The sequence below is a fragment of the Astyanax mexicanus genome, chromosome 7, assembly GCF_023375975.1.
Source record: "Astyanax mexicanus isolate ESR-SI-001 chromosome 7, AstMex3_surface, whole genome shotgun sequence".
Lineage (NCBI taxonomy): Eukaryota > Metazoa > Chordata > Actinopteri > Characiformes > Acestrorhamphidae > Astyanax > Astyanax mexicanus.
The window spans coordinates 54,216,501-54,222,500 of NC_064414.1; the positions used below are offsets into that span (position 1 = coordinate 54,216,501).

Genomic DNA, 6,000 nt, shown 5'->3' on the forward strand with positions numbered 1-6,000 from the left:
CCATCCCAACAGATCCGACACGCCTGTGTGTTGATGAATGACCATCAGCCCTCAGTCCTCAGGTGCAGTGTGTGTGTGTGTGTGTGTGTGTGTGTGTGTGTGGGTGTGTGAAAGTGTGTGTGTGCATATACTGTATATGTGTTGAACAGGGTCGTAAGGCTGAGGATGACAGCTCTTATTGATCACAATTCAAAGTGTGTGTGTGTCTGTGTGTGTGTGTGTGTGTGTGTGTGTAGATGTGAATAGACTTTCTGTAATGAATGAGGTGGCAGTGGAAGCAGCTTCAGATTACTGTTTGTGTGTGTGTGTGTGTGTGTGTGTGTGTGTGTGTGTGTGTAGGTTTCTGCTGAGGGATGTATGAGGGGATTTGTGCGGGTCACACACACCCTCTCCATCTCAGTGTCAGCTTGACCTCCTAGCTGTGTCCCATCTTGTGTGTGTGTGTGTGTGTGTGTCTTTGTGTGTGTGTGTGTGTGTGTGTGTAAATATGTTACAGTGCTACTGAAACCTCCCTGAGTCTCTGTGGGTCAGTGGTGGCATCCGTTTATGGTACTAAAGGGGGTTAAAGTCTCATTTATGTCGAGGTTTTCTGTCATAAACTCATATTTCCTATAATTAAACACATAAATATGAATATAAGTTACTGTCATTGACCATCTGTCACTGATCTGATTGCGCAGATTAATAATTAGTGTTTCTGTAGTTATGAAAATTTATTTTACAGCATAATAAACTGTAAAGACAGCATGAAACTTATTTATTACAGTGATAAAAAATACATTATACACTCTAAACAATTTTATTATTTTATTCATAACTTTATTGAAACCCTGGTGTTTTTTTATAAAGAACCATATTGTCTATATTTTGCTGTGTTTTACTATATTCATTGTGCTAAGGTTGCTGGGGCTGCACTGAATATTTGGCTGCTAAAAGAAATTAGCAGTCAAATGTACTGTATTTACTCACTTTACTTAAGTAAAGTACTTGAGTTAAAAGAATAAATTAGTTCTTATGAAAAATTATGTTTTTGTTTAAATCAGAAGCTGATGGAGTGTTAGAATTAAATAATAGATTTATAATTGCCCTTTATCTTCAAACAATTAAAACAATAATATATGTAACTATGTATTTAATTCATTTACAAGTGAAAAAGTGGCATAATTAGTCAAGTCAAGTCAAGTCAAGTAGTTTTATTGTCAATACTGCATATGTACAGGACATACAGAGAATTGAAATTACGTTACTCTCCTTCCCAATTTTACAGCAAGTACAGATAATAGATATAATAAAGGAGAATGGGAGACACTATGTGAACAATACAGCAGAGACACAAATAGACATACATGAGACAAAAACAAGGTGCAGTGGTGTGGGGGAGGAATAGATATATAAATATAAGTAAATAAGTAAAAATAGATATATAATTATAATATAAAAGAGTGGGAGACACTATATGTTCAATACAGCAAGACACAATAAACATACGTAAGACAATAGTGCAATATTGATGGTGATTGAGATGGAATGACAGTAAAAATAGTAAATAACAGTAGTGCAAATACGGTATATGGTATATAGCTTAAGGCTGGTAAAGTGAATGGGTGCGTAAGTCCTTAAAGTGCAGGTGTTGTGTAGTTCAAGTCCGTTTGGAAGGGACCAGTACATTGTGCATTGTAGTGCAGAGTTTCAGTACTTTATTAGTGGGGGGGTCAGGATGCTGAGTGAGTGTGTGCTGGGGGCAGGATTGGGATGGGGGGTAGAGCAGGAAGAGAGTTCAGCATCCTCACAGCCTGATGGATGGGGCTGTCTCGCAGTCTGCTGGTCCTCGCCCCGAGACTCCGCAGTCTCCTCCCTGATGGCAGCAGGCTGAAGAAGCTGTGTAGTGGGTGGGAGGGATCTCCTGCCAGACGGAGGGCTTTCCGTGTGAGGCGGGAGCTGTACAAGTCCTGAAGGGAGGGGAGAGAGGTGCCAACAATCTTCTCAATACTTTCTCAGAAAGTAGAGACGCTGATTTGCCTTCCTGGCCAGTGATGCTGAGTTGGTGCTCCAGGAGAGGTCCTCTGTTACGTGCACACCCAGGAACTTGGTGCTGCTCACCCTCTCCACAGCACTTCAGTTGATGAACAGAGGGGTGTACAGTGTGTGAGTTCTCCTGAAGTCCACAACAATCTCCTTGGTCTTCTCTGTGTTCAGAGAGAGATTGTTGTGTTTGCACCAGGAGGCCAGGCGGCTCACCTCGCTCCTGTAGTGTGACTCATCGTTGTTGCTGATGAGACCCACCACCGTCGTGTCATCCGCAAACTTGACGAAGAGGTTGGAGGTGTGTGCTGGTGTGCAATCGTGGGTCAGCAGAGTGAACAGAAGGGGGCTCAGCACACATCCTTGGGGAGCCCCTGTGTTCAGTGTGGTGATGCTGGATGTGCTGCTGCCAACCCGCACTGCCTGTGGTCTTCCAGTCAGGAAGTCTAACAGCCAGTTGCACAGTGAAGTGCTCAGCCCCAGACTGTCCAGTTTGTGTATGAGCTGTTGGGGGACGATTGTGTTGAATGCTGAACTGAAGTCAACAAACAGCATTCTGACGTAGGTGTTCTTCTTGTCTGGGTGTGTGAGGGCTGAGTGGAGAACAGTGGAGATGGCATCATCAGTCAAGCGATTTGACCGATAAGCAAACTGGTAGGGGTCCAGGGAGGGGGGGAGCAAAGACTTGATGTGATGCATGACTAGTCGTTCGAAGCATTTCATGAGGATGGGGGTGAGTGCAACTGGACGATAGTCATTGAAACAGGATGGCGATGCCTTCTTTGGGACAGGGATGATGGTGGTGGCTTTGAAGCATGTGGGAACCACCGCCTGACTCAGAGAGGTGTTATAGATGTCAGTATAAACCTCTGCGAGTTCCCAGGCACAGTCTCTCAGCACACGGCCAGGAATGTTGTCAGGCCCAGGAGCTTTCCGAGCATTGATCCTGCTGAATGCTCTCCTCACACTGTCTGTGGACAGCGTCAGCACCTGGTCACCAGGAGGAAGGATGGATTTCTGGGCGGGTGTGTTGTTGAGTGGCTCGAACCTTGCGAAGAACCCATTCAGGTCGTTCAGCAGAGATGTGTCGCTGTTGCAGGTCTGTGGATGTGGTTTATAGCCTGTGATAGACTGGATACCCTGCCACAGGTTCTGTGTGTCTCTGCTGTCACTGAAGTGTTGGGAAATCTTCTTTGAGTACTGCCTCTTAGCTTTCCTGATCCCGCGGGACAGGTTGGCCCTGGCTGACCTCAGGCCTGCCTGGTCACCTGTTCTGAAGGCTGCATTTCTAGCCTTCAGGAGCTTGTGGACCTCTCCTGTCAGCCATGGTTTCTGATTCGCTCGAACAGTGACGGTCTTGAGGTCGGTTACATCATCAGTGCACTTGGTGATGTAGGCAGAGACAGTTTCTGTGTACTCCTGAATGTCTGTGGAGTTGTTGTGGATGGCAGCCTCTATGAACATATTCCAGTCTGTTGTGCTGAAACAGTCCTGAAGTGCCTCTGAGGAACCCTCTGGCCACACTCGTACCTGCTTAAGAACTGGTTTGGTGACTTTAACCAGTGGTCTGTAAGCTGGCATTAGCATAATGGTGAGGTGATCAGAGGCTCCCAGGTGGGGGAGGGGGGAGGCTCGGTAGGCTCCTCTGTGTGTAGTAAAGACCTGGTCCAATATATTGTTTCCCCTGGTTGGAAAGTCTATGTGTTTAAAAAGTCCAGAAAACACAGTCTTTGGGTCTGCATGGTTGAAATCTCCAGCCAGAATGAGAAAAGCATCTGGGTGTACTGACGTGTTTCATCCAATACTATTAGAAATCTCATGTCACAGCCATGCAGTGTTCCTAATGAATTGGCAAATGTGGCTACAGATCATGGCTGCAGTGTCAAAGGTAAATCAAATAATAAAAAAACTGAATAATTCCTCATTCATAGCTTTCAAGGTTCTGGCTAAAGGATTAAAAGTGAAACTTATCGTGAAGCATTGCTGTTTAACACATGTGTGCCACCTCCAAAGCGCAAACCAATTCCAACAGATGTCAGATATTATGAGACACATTAAAAACGATTGTGTGAACAGCCTGAAATAAAAAATTGGATCTGGTCAGAAAATCAGATTTGGGTTATCTTTACCTGCTGTGTGAACATGACATTGGGACGTTGGGATTTCCAGTAAGAACCAGTTTAAAGACCCCCTTCACACTGGATTTGAGTAACCTCAGATGAGTAACACTGCAGTTAAAGACATTAATGAGTTCTCCAGTGAGTGTTTGAGCCCTTAGTATAATTATATCTCACTATAAACACACCTGCAGCTCTAGCTCCGCCCACTCCTTTACCCACACCTGTTTCTAATTAACTCAATCCCAGCGCACTATAAATACCACACCCTGTACCCGCCCACGCTAATGCTAGCGCTGCATAACACTCAGCTTTATGCAGAGATAAATAGATTCAGATTTAAGTAAAAGAACTATAAGTATTGTATCAAAGAAGCGACGAGTAGAAGTATTCTTTAATCTCCACACTTAAGTGGAAGTACTAAAGTATTCAACATTTTTTGTACTTAAGTACTGCAAGTAGTTTATTGTAAAATGTAGTACTCTGTTATTAGTTCAGTAATTACAGAAAGTAGTGAAAAGTTAAAGTGTAAAAATAATACTCCAGTAGATACAGATACAGTATTTTAGTACTTAAGTACAGTAGTAATGAAGTAAAAATAATACTCCAGTAGATACAGATACAGTATTTTAGTACTTAAGTACAGTAGTAATGAAGTAAAAATAATACTCCAGTAGATACAGATACAGCATTTTAGTACTTAAGTACAGTAGTAGTGAAGTAAAAATAATACTCCAGTAGATACAAATACAGTATTTTTTAATATGTAAGTACAGTAGTGAAGTAAAAGTAATACTCCAGTAGATACAGATACAGTATTTTAGTACTTAAGTACAGTAGTAGTGAAGTTCAAATAATACTCCAGTAGATACAGATACAGTATTTTAGTACTTAAGTACAGTAGTAGTGAAGTTCAAATAATACTCCAGTAGAAGCAGATACAGTATTTTAATACTTAAGTACAGTAGTAGTGAAGTAAAAATAATACTCCAGTAGAAGCAGATACATTATTTTTTTATACTTAAGGACAGTAGTAGTAAAGAAAAAATACTACTACAGTAGATACAGATACAGTATTTTTTTATACTTAAGGACAGTAGTAGTAAAGAAAAAATACTACTACAGTAGATACAGATACAGTATTTTAATACTTAAGTACAGTAGTGAAGTAAAAATAATACAGATACAGTATTTTAGTACTGTATCTGCTGTATAGTAGTGAAGTAGTTCATTATTTTTTACTATACATCTCTGGCTTTATGTTTTCCGAGTGTTTTTCCTGCAGATTTATGTTCTGTTTATGGTTTCTGGCTGTAGTTAGTGAATGGCAGTAAGCTCATGTTTCACGCGGTCGTGATTCACGTTAGCCCGCGTTAAGAACGCAGAAGAGGAGTGTTCTCATCACTGCAGATTACTGACAAAGGAGCTGCCAGGAGCGTACAAATGAGCTTTAAACATCACTGATTCACCCTGTGTGTGTGTGTGTGTGTGTGTGTGTGTGTGTGTGTGTGTGTGTGTGTGTGTGTGTGTGTGTGTGTGTGTGTGTGTGTGTATCGATCCTTTGCTCTGAGTTCAAAAGCAGGAAAGTGTGAGTTTGGCTCCTCCCTGGGGAGCGAGTGTATGAGACTGAAAGTGTCTCATGAGTAACTGCACCCACTCACACACCGGGGGTCCGCTGAGTCAAACACACACACACACACACACACACACACACACACACACACTCTCTCTTTCTCACTCTGAAAATAGAACATCAGTTCTCACGAATTAAAGCTCCAAAATGAGCAGAATCCAGGCTTTTTACACAGAGACAGAGAGAGACAAAAAGAGGAGATGAGGCGAGAGAGAAAATGAACAAGAG

General features: G+C 42.2%; 1 protein-coding gene across 10 annotated transcripts in view; it reads left to right on the plus strand.

Moving 5' to 3' along the window:
- Window positions 1–6,000, plus strand: part of tenm3 (teneurin transmembrane protein 3) — a 1,272,390-nt gene that overhangs the window by 789,788 nt on the left and 476,602 nt on the right. The window lies entirely within an intron of this gene.